This window comes from Passer domesticus, chromosome 1 (assembly GCF_036417665.1).
Source record: "Passer domesticus isolate bPasDom1 chromosome 1, bPasDom1.hap1, whole genome shotgun sequence".
Taxonomy (NCBI): domain Eukaryota; kingdom Metazoa; phylum Chordata; class Aves; order Passeriformes; family Passeridae; genus Passer; species Passer domesticus.
In genome coordinates this window covers 91,030,423-91,046,114 of record NC_087474.1, presented here as the reverse complement: position 1 = coordinate 91,046,114, position 15,692 = coordinate 91,030,423, and the positions used below count along the sequence as shown (strand labels likewise).

General features: G+C 41.4%; 1 long non-coding RNA gene across 1 annotated transcript; it reads left to right on the top strand.

Annotated features, from left to right (window-relative positions):
• Positions 1–74: 74 nt before the first annotated feature.
• On the top strand, positions 75–4,213 carry LOC135288728 (uncharacterized). The gene is made up of 2 exons (XR_010351701.1): positions 75–134; positions 3,749–4,213. It is a non-coding gene; the product is annotated as an uncharacterized LOC135288728 (long non-coding RNA).
• The last annotated feature ends 11,479 nt before the right edge of the window (positions 4,214–15,692 follow it).

Below are 15,692 nucleotides of genomic sequence, written 5' to 3'. Positions count from 1 at the left end.
GGCAGCGGGCGCATCCCGGGATTTTGTGTGTGTGTGTGTGTGTGTGTGTGTGTGTGTGTGTGTGTGTGTGTATGTGTATGTGTGTGTTCCAGCGTGTTCTGTGTCTGCCAGCTCTGAGCCGTCTTCGGGCCTCTGTAAGAAATGGAAGCGGTGACAGGTTCTGCTTCATAAAAAGCCCCACACTGGAATCATCCGGGGAATAGCAGAACGTAGGAACACGGAATCCAGAGTGGTTTGGGGTGGAAGGGACCGTCTGGATCTAGCTCTCTGCCATAGGCAGAGAAACCTCCCACTAGACCGACCAGGTGGTTCAAAAACCCTTCCAGCCTGTCCTTGCACGCCTTTGAGATGGGGCATACACAGCTTCTGAGCAGCCTGTCCCTCACTACCCTCACAGTGAAGAATTTATTCCTCTTATCCCATCTAAACGCACCCTCTCTCAGCTTGAGCCCGTTACTTCTTGTTCTATCATGAATCAATCTATATTAAATAATCCAACTATCAGTTGGGGAGGTTGTCTGACATGCTTAGGCCCCCAGGGCACATCTCAATAATTGTGTTTTACAAACAGCTTGTCTCAGCATGTCTGTTTTGGGTTGGATCTGAGCAGATCTGTCCACTAATGTCAGGAGATAACCCATCCAGCTCTGGGGTGCCCAGCACGGGAAGGACACGGACCCTTGGAGAGAGTCTGGAGGAGGGCACCCACCACGTTGATCAGAGGGATGGAGCATTGAAGATTTCCTCTTCAATGAGGAGAGGCTGAGGCTTGGGATTTTTCAGCCTAGAAAAGAGAAGGGGTGACCTAATTACAGCCTTCTGGTACTTGTTGGGAGTCTACAAAAAAGATAGAGAGGGACTTTTTACAAGAGCATGCAGTGGCTTCAAACTGAAAGACAGTAGGATTAGATTAGATATTAGAAATAAATTCTTTACTGTGGGCTTAGTGAGACCTCCTTAGGGAGAGGTTGCCCAGAGAAGCTGTGGATGTCCCATCCCTGACAGTGCTCAAGACCCAGCTGGATGAGGCTATGAGTAGAAGGTGTCCCTGCCCATGACAGGGGTTGTAACTGGATTATACCTTCCATCCCAAACTGGAATTTAATGTATTTTATGCATTTTGTAGCTATAACTTGCAGTGATTTCTGCTGCACAATGAGAACCATCAAAATCTGCAACTCTTTGTTTCTTGGATGCATCTTATTTTTCCATTTTCTATTCATGACAATAACACCATCAAATGGTCAGTTTCTATTCTGGGTTACCATGCCAGATAACTACCAGGGATTTTTTGCAAAATAAAAAGCATTGTTTGGGAGTTTATAGGATTATTATGTATGCTAACCTAAAATTAAAAAGCAAGCAACTGTAAAGAGCACTGAATATTAAGGCAGGTATAGGACTATGCAGATGTGAAATTTAAAAAATATTCCTAGGATGCAGAAAACAATTTATCAATTCTAGGCCTTGACCAGTATTGTCATCCTATGATAAAGTAATCCCACTGTCTATTGACCTGCAGTTGCTGACCATCCTGTATCTGTTGTTGGCAGAATGTTGTCTGGACAGCAGAAGTCCCGGGATTATGAGATTTTAAGACAAGTGCTTCATACATGAGAGATCTTGGTCTGAGGAAAAGAATAACTTTTTCTAATATTTCAAAAGAAGAATGTAGAATAGGGTGCACTTACCAAGTTAGATATGAACATGAGGAATGGGGGTGTCAAGTTCTGAAAGAACATTGTGTCAGACATGGCTCTGCAAGCACAAGGGACAGGGATTCAAACAGAAGAGTTGCTTTATGTCCATTTTTCCATATGGGCAACCACATCCAGTGGAAGCACAGAGCAGAACCGCTTGCATTAAATTCAGAAACAAACAAGTGCTTTGAGGTACTATTAAAACTTCCTCTCCTTCCTGTTTGGGTGAAAGCCTTTGGTTCTTGGAACTGAGCAAATATGACTTCTAGCTTGCTTGGGATAAATCCTAGAAATGTCCATGATCACATCTAACTCAGGGAATGTATTCAGCAGAAGAATATAATGGAAGTTTAACATCAAATATAGAGATATTCAGTTCACTGTAAATCTGCATTTACTAGCCTGGTTAGATAAGATTAATGAATTATGTAGGATAAATGTATACAGGGCTTTTAAGGGCAAAATTTGCTATAAATATATTACCAGTTGTTAAATTTTTCTCATGGTCACCAGCTTGGGCATCGTTTTCATGTTCAGGGGTAAAATGTAAAGATGAGAAACTTGTGTTCCAGTGAGAGAGACAGAGAGAGAGAAACAAAGTCAGTCAGTCGGACAAATAACTGAATTGATCAATAGGTATGTAGAGACAGAAAGAATTAGAAAGAAAATGTCATGGCTCATGATGTAAGTAACTGTAATGCACTCATACCCTGATTTTCATACAGGGAGTGGGCAATTACAGACATGTAAGCTGGACATCTGCACTGGCAGTTGAGCAGGGTTTGTAATAAGGGATGGAATGAGAGGCCATATGGATCAATATGACCCATTTGGGAAGTGCAGCACAGATTACATGAAAGAAAATCCTGTTTTGCAAATCCCTAATGAGTTTTTCAAGGGGTCAGCAAGCGTGTAGATAAAAGTGATCTAAATGATACAATCTACGTGATTTCCCATCAGCTCTTAGAGAAATCCTTAAAATAAATCTTTTAAGAAAATAAAGGAACGGAATGAAGGGAGAAATCCTAAACTGAATAATGAACTGAATTCCAGATAGAAAATTCAGGACTGGGGCAAACATTTAATTCTTGCAAGGGGAGAATTGATCCCATAAGAGTTCAATGGGGAACTAGGCTGAAAATCTTACCATTTAGTATGTTCATAGATGACCCAGAACAGAGATGAGATGATACAATGAGTAAATTGGCTTATGGAAAAATTATTTGGCAGACTAAAGATGAATGCAGTTTGTAGGAAACTGTAGAAGGACCTGAAAAGACTTTAAGATGGATCATGTAAAGTGATGCGCATAGCGAGCAAAAATCCCCTAGTTTCACATGAAGATTCATGACCTTTTGACCATTACCATACAGGAGCAAGACCTGAGGATCAGAATAGAAAGTTCTTTGAAAACATCAGGTCAGTGCTCAGCAGTGTTCAGAAGTCATGTGGAGAGTTAGGGATTGTCAGAAAAGGAATGTGAGAATAAAACAGAAAATGTCATGCTACTGCATAAATCCACAATTTGCCCCAACCTTGAACACAGTGTGCAGTTCTCATTCCCTGGATTGGATCTGGAAAGGAGTCAGAGCAGGGCTGCCAAGATAACAGTAGATATGAAATGGCTTCTGTATGAGCAGACAGGGACTCTTCAGCCTGAGAGAGAGAGCCCACTAATGAGACTTATGGCCAATGCTTCACTGTGTTTACAGAGCCACGCGTGGCCTGGAGCCTAGACTGTCTTTCAGCACAAAAACCAGGGGCCATCAAAGTAAAGCCAAGAAGTGACAACTTCAGAACATGCAAAAAGCAGTGATTTTTGTCATACAAAGTTGATAAGCCCTGTGGGACTATTTGCCAATGGATGTTACAGACAGAAAATGCTTAGCTGTCTTGAGGGGAATATGGGACAAATGCTTGGTAGACAGACAGGGAGATATAGGTAAACCCCTCCCGGCTCAGGAAATCCCCTGAACTGAAGGTAGCCCCAGGCCAGGAGGGCAGTCAGGAGAGGTCTCATAGATGCTTTTCCTGTCTTTGCTCTTCAGCATTTACTTCTGGCTGGTGCTGAGCACAGGATACTGGCCCAGATGGAGCCTTCATCTGAATCTGGGGGTTACTACTATCAGGCCCTCCTTGCCTGGAATGTCAAATGATGACCTGTGAAGGATGCAGACCGATTGCATAATGGCTTCTTACCAAGCAGAACATAAAAAGATTGATTTGAGACTGTTTATACAGCCTTTGGATCTGGAAAAAAAGCTCAGCTTGCTGTTTTCTTATTTAGTCTTACATATACTCCAGATAAATGACTTGTCCAATATATTACGACACAATGTGGTGTTTAAGATTCATTACCGAAAGTGCTGAGCCAGCCAACTTCTCATGAATACAAAAAGCAACATATAATTCATCTGTTTGTCCATCTTTAGAATTATAACTCTCCTCCCAGCTTATGTTTTCTGCTGCTGGCCAATAAAGTGGAGGAAAATTAATAAAGAAAGTAAAATAGATCATGTTTTGTCTCCTGTCTTTCTCTCTTTTCTTCTGCATTATTATATCACTTCTTCTTCATTCTGCAGACAAAGAAATGGAGGTTGAAATTTCAGGTCATTAACTGGGAGCACCACCTGCTAAGAATTCCATTGTGTGAGCCATCTACCCTTCATTGTTTTAATTACACCAGGTAATAAATAAGCAGAAGAGAAGCAGGGGAGATAGATGTGAACAGCACAGGGAATACCATTCACCTGCTCTTGATAGGTCAGGCTGATGGCAATTTTGTTTAGGTTGTTTTTCAGCTGACTCAGAAGCATGTGGTAGTGTCACATTTTACTGCATAAAAATAATGGGATACAATAAAATAAAATAAACACATTTTAAAAATCAATTATGCAGCTGAATAAGAGCTGTAATTATAATTTCCATACAGATTTTGTGTTTAGTAATGTGTTCAATAATGACTTGAAATAATACATGCCTTACCACAAATTAGCAGGATGATGCATTTATGTATCATGGCTGGATCTCAGTCTTACTGAGATCATCTAAATTTATTTATCTAAGAAATAGCAGGATCAGGATTTTGTTCATAAGATAATTTTGTGGTCTTCCAAGTCCTGCAGATCTGGAAATGTTCTGGGACCTGATCCAAAGATAACTGAGACCCATGAGGTTCTTTCTATTGATGGTAAAGGACATTGGATGACAGTCTGTTCTCACAACACTGCCTCTGAGGAGGTCAGCAAGACACAGCAAAGGACTTACATGTATGTTTCAGGACAGGAATATAATTTTCACAGTGTAGTGATAACACATCCAGATCTGCAATACTGAAACCTTTTATTTCATAGTGCTTTTAATATCCCATAAAGAATTAATTCTTAATTTGTTTTTTTCAAAAGTATGCTGAGAAATCAGTGGAATTATCTGTGGTTTCCCCTACTGGAATATTAAACTTATTCATCAACTCAGTTTATGTTACATTCATATTGCTGCCATATGTCATTTAAAGCAAAATTAAGGTCTACTCTGCTGAAATGCAGAGTTGCTTTCAACAGTTATCGAGTAGGGGTTTTTTTACCACATGTGTGAGAAAGACGTGTATATAAATATTTATATATGTATACTTATACGTATATGTATATATAATCATACTCCTAGAAAAATGCTCCTCTGATTATGCAATACTAACAAGTAAGGTTGATATGCCTATTGCTGATTTTTATTTTTCCCCTGTAATTCAGAATAAGTAGCATCCTGTATTTAAAACTGATGCATTTTTCATTACCTATGATACAGGAAAGAAGGTGTATAGGAATATCCTGGGCAGAGACCATTTCTAAGACTCCCAGACAACATGTGTGCTAGAAAATGAAAAAGACCTAGGACCTTTTTCCAGCACTGAGTCCAGCTGCCATGGAGCAGTCCTTATTTGCATTCAAAATCTTGAAATGTACCTGAAAGCAGCTCTGGAAGAATATGGGTGGTCCAGATGAAAAAGCTGGCTGTGTATCTTTGTCACTGTTCTACAGTGTGGGTGCCTGTGCTTGTGTCCTTCCCTGTCACTTCTCATTTTTCCAATGTAGTCACAGTGTACAGGGAAAAGGAAGTAATGACCACATGGGTTCAAACCAGGGGACAAATCAGCAAATCAGAAAAATTACTTAGCATTTAGGGTTTTGCCCCTGAAAGAGGTTTAGATGAGCAAATTGAGCACAGCCATGGTCACAGCTGCTATGGAACTACTGGCACCACTTACTTGGGGCTAGAGTATCATAGAAGGAAAGAATAGAAAAGGATAAAATGGTTTGGAAGGGACCTTAAAGGTCATCTAGTTCCAACTTCCCTTCCATGGGCATGACACCTTTTACTAGATCAGGATTCTCAAAGCCCCATCCAACTTGGCTTTGAACACTTCCAGGGATGGGCCACCCACAATTTCTCTGAGCAACCTGTTCCAGAGTCTCACCACCCTCACAGTGAAGAATTTCTTCCTAATATCTAACCTAAATCTCTCCTCTTTAGTTTGAAAACATTTACCCTTGTTCTGTCATTACCTGCCTGGGTAAAAAAGTTGCTCTCCCTCTTTTTTATAATCCTGGGCCTTATGGGGATGTCCTGTAGTAGAGACTGGAAGTAGTGAACACTACAGGGTTCAGGCTGATCAATACAAGGTGTCTCATGTTCACAGAAATCCCCACAAGCTGCCTCCAGAACTGGAACTACCAGTTCTTCTTCTGAAGTGCACAGGTTAAACCAATAAGGGTGTACAAATGCGTGGGTGACAGTAGGCTCTGGGGGACTTCAGGATGTGATGAGGCAAAAGGTTTGAATAGATGGCTCCTCCAGTCCCTCCTATCCTGTGGACTCCTGGGACATAATCCTAGCCTGTTGGCTCTCTGGTATAGTTTATCATGGTACTGGGAAGACAGGCAGGTAGTGCACAAAAGTCTCTCTTTCTACTATTATTTGGGAGGGGCCTTCAAGTGACTCTTCAATTTTAAACTTGTCCTTCACCCTCTTGATATCCCACTGTCTCCACAATCTGCCTGCATCACTGTGAAAGATACTTTACTATTCATACCCAGCATCCAGTCTTCAAATAGGTTTTATTTACAGAAGTTGCCCGAGGAAGACTCTCATTTATAGCTATTGATTCTTTCCACACCTCTGTCTAACTGATGAAAAAATGCTTTATTGCTCAGTTAGTTTAGATAGTATACATATCTATTCTGTGCTTTAATCAAATAATTGAATCATCTCTCAGACTTCTATATGATAAATTAAACACACTGAATTCTTCACACCTTTTTTTTTGAATGAATTTCAGCTTTTTTGGTGTTTCAATTATTTTCCAATATCAGCAGAAAAGGGAAGATGACATGCACATTTCAATCTAGTATTGGTCCCCACAATGGTGTTGATCCCTGTTCCCCCATGCCTTGTGGCTCTTCCCTATTCCTTCCTATTTATGCACTGCAGGGCTGCAGAATTCCTCTATTCAACAAGATTCCTCTATGCCATCAGATTGTGACGATCTGGTAAATAGTGACCCCTAATTTCCTTTAGTGTTTCCTTTTACAGGGAATATGGTCTGCAGTTACATAAACTTCATTATTTGCTCCTAGTAGGATGACTTCACAAATTATTTTTATTAAAACACATTTATTCTATTCAGTCTGCCTCCACACTCTATCACTTTGCTGGCCTTTTGATATGTTTTTCTTTTATTTGCAAGTTTTATTTACCTCCAGACCATCAATACAACTATTAAATTATGGCAGCAGCAGTCCCCTGGGAATTCTGCTGGCAATATTGCCAGATAAAGTCCCACTTGTAAACAGATCACCTGGTCTCTCATATTGCTTCCAAAACTGAATTTGGAAGGATTAGAACAGCCTGATGTGAGGAAAATTCCAGCTTAAGTCTGGCATAAGAGACTGCTCGAGGGTCCTCTTTTTACAAACTGTATGGATGAGTTTTCTCAGATTTGCCTGGCTCAGGCCATTAGTCCAATGCTATTCCAACAGGCGTAATGTCCCTGTATGTCTCCACAAGCCCCGGCTCAGGCTGTGCCATATAATAGCATCATATAATAAAACCTTATCATCATATAATAAACCCACTATTTTCATGGTTCTTCAGTGTCCCTGACTTTCCAAAACAGTTAGTAGCACAGGCTGTCAGACTGCTTTCTGTACCGTGAAGGATGAAAAGCCAGAGCAGGAAAAGCCCATTCTCATGATGATCACCTCACAGACCCCATAGTTTGGCTCTTTTCCGTGCCTCCTGCCTCCTTGCTGCTCCTCAGCACAGGTTTTCAGACACAACCTCAGAGCACGTCTCCAGGGAATGCCAGTTGGCCCTCCTGCCTTGGCAGTTCTTCTGGAATGGGACAAAACGTGACTGCAGATGGAGGTAAAAAAATGGTGTTGGGGGCCTCATGTATCTTCCCTGATGTTCACCTTAGCAGGCATCTACTGAAGAACCAGAAGACACTGTGTGTCTTAGGGACCATGGCAGAGAAGACTGATCATGCATAGGTAGGGAACAGTGTACCCTGATGCCAGAGAAAGGCTGATGGAAGAGGAAGAGGCCATCTGTTCTCAGAGCAGGAGGAAACTGAATAAGTTAAATTGATTCCAGGGGTGTTTGGTCCCCTGCCTGCTCGAGGACCTGGTGCTACTGGGTTGACAACAGCTCTTCCACTCTCTGTCTTCCCTTTGCCAGCAGAACCATACTGTCAGACCTGGTTACAGCCTCCTTGGATGAGTACCACAGGTAGAGGGATGAGTCCTTGGGCAAGCCTCATGAGACACTTCTGAAAACAAACACACCCTACCTAGAAGCTTGGATAGATCCTCCTTTTCCACTTGTCACATATTTTTCTGCTTTTGCATTTCATATACCACCAAATGCATTTCAAATGCCACCACTGGCTAAGAGTTCAAGAATATGTATGAATTTTGTTGCATGGGATTCTGCTGCAATAGCCAGCTATGGCTGAGAGGTTGTGTTTAGCTCTACCCATCACCACTGCCGTAGTTGTAGTCTAGGTCTAAAACAGACCTAATTTAACCTACTTTGAATGCATGTCTTAGACCCAAGAAGATTTTTTGTTTCTATTTCCCATATTTCAGTCTAGAAACAAGGATGTCCAGGATCATCTTCTGTCTCATAAATCCAGATACAGCACTATTCTTTAGAAACAAAAAAAGTTTCTTATTTCTTCTAATTTAGTTAATTGTAACAAATTAGTTTTCATAGGAACAACCAGATGTGAAGCAGCCAGCTGAGGTTTGCTCTTCAGTACCACCATTCCAACCCTGACAAACCCCCTCTGAAGTGCACAGCAGGCCAGCAGCTGGGATACCTTCCAGTGCTTCCAGGACTCATGCACAGGTTTGCTCCTACCATTCTTTTGTAGATGATATTGCAGCAGGAAGTGCCTGTTGTTCCTAAATCTAACTAAAAGACTGCATCTTTTTTGTTTGCTAATGATAAACCCAGCAGCTGATCTACAACTGTGTGCAGATTCTGATAATCCACCATCTCTATGTGCTTCTCAATGTATACAAAGAACCATTGACCTGCACTGATCCCACACATGGCAAGATCCCTTTTTTACATCTATGACTGCAGCCACAGGGTGACAAACCATTTGTTCTTCACAAGGTATACAACTCAGTGTTCACTATATTCCTCCTTTCATTAGTTTTGTAGAAGCAGCAATGAATCATGCAAGGAACTGTCACTTCTACTTCACATGGAGCTGCCACCCAAAAAATTTATTTCTTGAACCTCAGTGGTGAAGCACATGATGTCATTTAATCATAGAAAGAGCCAGTGTTGCATGCCTGATGCTGTGAATTCACCAGGCTTGCTGTTGTAGCCATGCCTGTGGATAACTGCTGACTGGGAATGTTATCATCCATTGGCCCTGTTAATGTAGAACCATAGAATCAGGTTGGAAAAAATCTCTAAGATGATTGAGTTCAACCATTAACCCACGAAACCATTTCCCTAAGTGCCACATCTACACATAATACAGGTCTTTTGCCATATTCCAAAACGTATTTCAGACCGGATCAATGTTTCTATAACATTCTGTAGATGTGACCTCCTTCAGGGTCCACCTGTCTCCCTGGGAGTTCTTTGTGTAAGCTATGTACTCATCTCTTCAGCCAAGGACCAGGGAGCTACCAGCTGGTGGCAGCAGCAGCTGCTCCAAGATCAGAATGTGAGGACTTCATCTCAGATCCTGGCGACACTGTATGAAAGTAAGCAATACTCCTCATTTTAAAGAAACTGAGGCATTACCAGTAACCTTGCAACTAATCTAACTATTTAAAAAATAACTTTGCTACTCTAATCCTTTGACACCTTTTGAGTTTTTTGCTTAGTAGTTTGGGGTTTGTAATTGGCACTGAGAAATAAGAAGCTAAAACATGTCTCTCACCGTTGTGATGACCAGGCTGATGTTAAGGTCTTAGGATAAAGGAGGAAGAGTTCATTGCCCATAAATGCATTGCAAGTGACCTTTCTTATGGCTGTGTGCTGTAAAGAGGAAAATGAGATAATATGGTGAGATTTAAGGGAATATGAAGGAAAAGAATTGACTGGGGTCAAATAAAAACTGTTGAGCTGGCATCAAAGAGGAGTGTGTGTTGCTCTGAGATCCAAATGTGATCTTATATAATCTTATACAAATGTTCTAATACTTCCCCATCTTTACTCAAAATACGTCACTGAGTGCCATCTTCAGTCACATCAACCTGTTCTTTTAAAGCTGCATCACTCTGGCAGCACATCTTTTTAATCCCTTCTACCAACACATCCTTCCTTCTTTGTCTGCTTCTCTGGATTTATGTAAAAACTCCTTATCATTGGCCTTTCAGCACTTTGTACATTGTACTATGGAACTTTATCATGTTCCTGTCACTTCAGAAAAGCAGAAGGTCTGTGATGCCATTTAAAAACTTCTGGATCCAAAAATTATTTCATGGCACCATAAGGTCTTTGAGACTAAATTACTGAAACTCCAGCATTCTGCCTTTAAAGTCTAACTAAAGTTGGTGTCTCTATTTTAATTTTGTGTGGTTTACACCAACATCCACCTGTTGCTTAGATGATCTACAGTGCTTTTGCTGATCCAGAGGTTAATTGGTGCTCTGAGCAGGTAAATAAGAGACATTTGTGTGTTCTTTTGGTGCTGTGAACCAGAGTACTGGAACACTTGGTGTGCTGCTTTCAGGCTCAGCTGCTGGGCACTGACAAGTGAGACAGGTCTGGCAGCAGCCCTCAGCTTCATGAAGGATGGACTGCAGCTGAGGCAGGAGACCCCTCAGACTCTTCTTGGAGTAAAGAGGCATCCATTAACTGGTTCCTCTGCAAAAAAAGAGGCTACCTAGGGCTCAGATACATATTGTTTGCCCCCAGTTAAAAGCAGGATTGCTACAAGGCGTCACTGATGGTCCTGGCTCTCGGATTATATGCAGGAGCTTAGAAAAGTTCATGATCTCAGGCCTAAATTTAAAAATTCTAGTCATAATTGACAGAGTCACACAAACAAAATTTTTTGTATCCGAAGTAGAGGGACCATCAAATAGTTGCCATTCCTCCAACCATTCCATGGAATACGGCTTCCTCACTGAGCAGCTACAGATTTACTTCAAAGATGATATTATAGGACAAAAATGTGGCCAGATGTCCAGGCTGAAGGTGGAACAAGGTAAAGCATGCATTGTACCTTTATCTGGGGAGCAGTTTGTAAGTGACTCCTGCCCTGTACTGGCCACATCTTGAATTTGTGTATGAGTGCAAGAATTTAAAAATACTTGTGTGTGTATGTGAGAAGGTCACCTCTGACACAGAGTTCTGTGATTCAGAATTGCCGGATGCAAATGTATTTTAGTCAGTAAGTAGCAATACGTGAACATGAATGCCCTGAACATAAAAAGCTTCTCCTGAGCATTTCCAATGCTGTGCAGACTTAAAAATCAGACAGCCAACCATATCCTCCATGGATATTGTTTACCTCACTCATTCTCAAAAGCTATCACTGTGATACAATGGCTCTTCATTTACCCAGGTATCCTTTGCATTTAGCTTGGTTTATATTGTCTGTTGAGTGGATGTCATCTCAAGAATGTTGCTTATCTAAGATGGTAAAAAAGATTAGCATCGCCAGATGGACTTCCAACACCAAGGAGTAGGTAATTTCAAAGGATGTGTTAAGAGGAATGTAGGAATCACACCTATATCTTTATAAGTTTTAATATTTCAGGAGTGAACAATTTTATGTCTTTCTTCATTCTTGCTGTTTGTTGCTGAAAATGCCTCTCTTCTGAATATCCTTCTAAAAATAAATGGTGTTGTCACTTTGGAGGATGAAAGGAGGCAAAGAGAAAATGAACAGTCAAATGTGCCCAGTGAGATACTAGTAGGTATCAGGACAAGTCAGGCAAAAGAGGGAGAGATTAATAAATAGCTTGCCTTCTTAAAAAGTTTGTGTTTGCAAGTTGGCAAAGAATTATCTAAATATAAGTCCATTTGAATCTAGGAAGGAGGCTGTGTCCCATGCTATAAATGAAATAAATGGAGCCTACCAAGCCAACCTAGAAAAATAACTCCTACAAAAGAATTCCAGGCCTAGAGGCTGACCTAATCCTGAGTATGCCAGCAGGAACCCTAAGATTCTAATGCCACCTATAACAATTTATCTTCAGACCTGCAGAGGAAGGCAAAAAAAGAGCAGTAGAGGACAAATCATGCATCAGGAACAGTAAAATAAAATCTTTTCCAACTCCAGTGGAAGCCCTGAGGCATGGAATTATTATAATGCAAATTGACAGTGATCTAATCTATTTTCTCACACACTTGGGGATACTGACACACCAGATGCCCAGGGACTCATAATATAAGCTTAATTTTCTCTCTTCAGGCATTTTCCTATTCTATTGTGTTGTACAATTATGCCCATAAACTTCTCAGGCTCCTTGCTACCAGACTGCAAGCTACTCCTTCCAGTGCTCCGGAGAGTATTCAAATGCTTCCTTCATCATATACCTGGAAGCCTTTGATTTCCAGTGCAGATGTATTCAGGATTACTCACTGTACTGCCATTTGATCATGTGATGAAGTCAATATCCCTCTCTGACATTTACTTCTCAAATATATTTATTAAGTGTTATCACAGCCCTATTCAGTCTTTGCTGAGCAATACTAAACAATAAAAAAATCTTATAATTCTCCTATGAAGATAGGACTTTTGTTCCCCTAATCATCCTAGAAATGCTTCTGTGCACTTGTTTGATTTAACATTTTCTATCACTTGGCATTAAAATTCTTCTGCATTTAAATGGAAGTAAACAATACACATATGAACTTTTTGCTAAACCAAAGGTAACTCCTTTTTTGCAAATTAGCAAAACCAAGAAAACCACTGGCCAATATTATCCTACTAGAAAAACAAAAAACAACAAACCCAAACAAACAAAAACAAACAAACAAACCCCTTCCTGCCAGCCCCAATATCAAATTGGTACTGGAATGGGAGTTCAATCTCCAGCTCTCCAGCTAGCGGCAGATGCTTCTCTACCAAAGAAGAGTCTGAGATGCCCTTCATCAGCTGCACCCTGCTCTGCATGGAGCTGAGGGCTGCTGCCAGACCTGAGCTTTGAATGCTGCCCTGTGTCACTAACAAATGGCTAAGCCTGAAAGCAGCTCTCCAGCTGAATATATAGGAGAAATATCTGCCAGAGGTCAGGCTGTTTTGCATACCCAGAGGCCTCTCTGATTTGAAAGTCATTGCATCAGTCTAGGATGTCTTTATGCACTGTGAGTGGACCAACCAGTCCTGCTCCAAGACAAGGACAGGAAAGCCTTGTCTGGGAGATGGCAGGTGAGTCCAGTTTGACTCCTGCACTTGGAAAACTGGTGAGAAGCTATCATAATGAACAAAGGTAATAGCTGTGTTTCTACTATTTAAGATACTAAGGAACAGAAATTTATTAGGAAATGTGTAAAGAGAGATAATGGACCAAATTTGATCTTTATTTTTTCCAGTCAGGGAATATGTGGATAAGGACAGTCTAGATATAGGCAAGTCTCCCCTGCAAGGAGAGAGATTTTACTACCAGTTTTCCCTCAAGACTTTGCCACAGACAGGTAGAGAAATTATAAAAGAAAAGCCTAATAAAATCAGGCCTGATCTGCTAAATTAATAGCTGGCCTGTCATTTCTTCTAAGTGCAGCTAAGTACTTTGCAAGTTGCCATGCAAAAACAATCTTAGAATGAGAATTCACTAACACAACAATCTATTCCTTGGGTAAAAAACAAGTGCACCTATATAAACAATAACATCTGTCCTGGGAGAATCAGTAGAAAAAGTATGTAAACTATAGATATGCAAAATGTCATGTACCAACCAATGTGAACATATTGTTAACCAGTTAGATCTGACACAGCGCCTTGTGATAGTCTTATAAAATACAACCCATACAATAAAGATTTGGCTTTTTCCTGCATGAAGAAAATGGAGTCTCGGCTGATTTATTACAAGAGACTTGACTTCAAGGCATCCAGAGTCTATACTGGACTAACAAAATAACTTGCTTGCTGAGGAAGACTGGGTATGAAAAAGAAGAGTTCGCTCCATCACTTCAGCTTTTTGGCCCTGCAGACAGTATGGGCACAGACTGTGATGAATTTCACTACTTTTAGCACCACGAGAGCAGTACCCTGTGGCAGCAGAACTATTTGGCCAGGCACACCTATTACACCTTCCTCATTGCTGAAACTTTCTCATCACTTCTTCATTAATCTTGTACCATTTCAGAGAGCAGTGGTGGAAGGCCACAGAGGGGATGCTTGGCTCTGGCCCTCCTTTGCAGAGACCTTGCTCTTTCCTTTTGGCTTCACCACTAGGTAGATACCTCAGTTATGTAAGACAGGTAAATAACTTCCATAATGTTAAATTAATGATCACAGCTCCTGCTGCCACCTGCCACAGGAACACCATGCAGAGACATTTCAGCTTAAAACATTAATGTAGCCGACACAAAGGCTCACGTTGCTGGTTGGCAGCGTGCTTCAGGTCTGTATCTCTGCTGCACCACCCTGCCTCACCCTAGGTATTCATCCAGAGGTGACCACTGAGCACCTTGTTCCACCTGACTGCCTGTGGGGATTGAAGCTGCAGGTGAAGATTCTGTGACTGCCAGTTTTTGCACCAGAGCAGGAACAGTCTTCCAAGCTGTCCCATCAGGTTTCTCAGTGCCCTGCTCTATATGCTGATAAGAATTTTCCATGTCTGCCTTAGCTTCTCCCCCTGCAAGTCCTGCTGGAGTCACTTTCCTGATGAAGCACAGATTACTTGTTTCCTGGAAGCGTCACACACCACGAGATGTCTGGGTGCAGTTTGTCTGCATTTCAGAAACTTCCCAGCTCCATGGATAGGCCATCAATAGTTCAGAGAGGTGACATTTCTGCCATACCAGAAAGCTACTAAGGGAAGGTTTGGACACAGTTTCCAATAACCTATAAACTGGAGGTTCTTCGACTGCTCAGGCAAAAGTAGGAGGTAGAAGATGAATATTGGATGAACTAGAACAATCTTTGACACTTCAGCCTCCACCCACTTCACATTCACCAGGATGTCTGTCCTCCAGGGAAACAGTCTGTCAACAGTACTTGACAATACAGATCTCAGGGGTAGGGGATTTAGCAAACACCTCTCCTGCAACAGACCCAGCTGGGTGTCTGCTCACAGGAAAAGATCAGAGCAACTCAAAGGGTTATCATACTGTTGGATTGGCAAGGTCAACAGGACAGAGGGCAGGAGCAAACAAGGACAGTGTTGTGGTACCTGGGCCTCCCAGGTCATCACTGACAGTTTGCTCACAGCCCTTCATCTTCTCTCTGTTCAAAGCAGGCTGATAGAGAAGCACTGGCTATCACACACAGGTCAACTCTGCCAGCATCTCCTA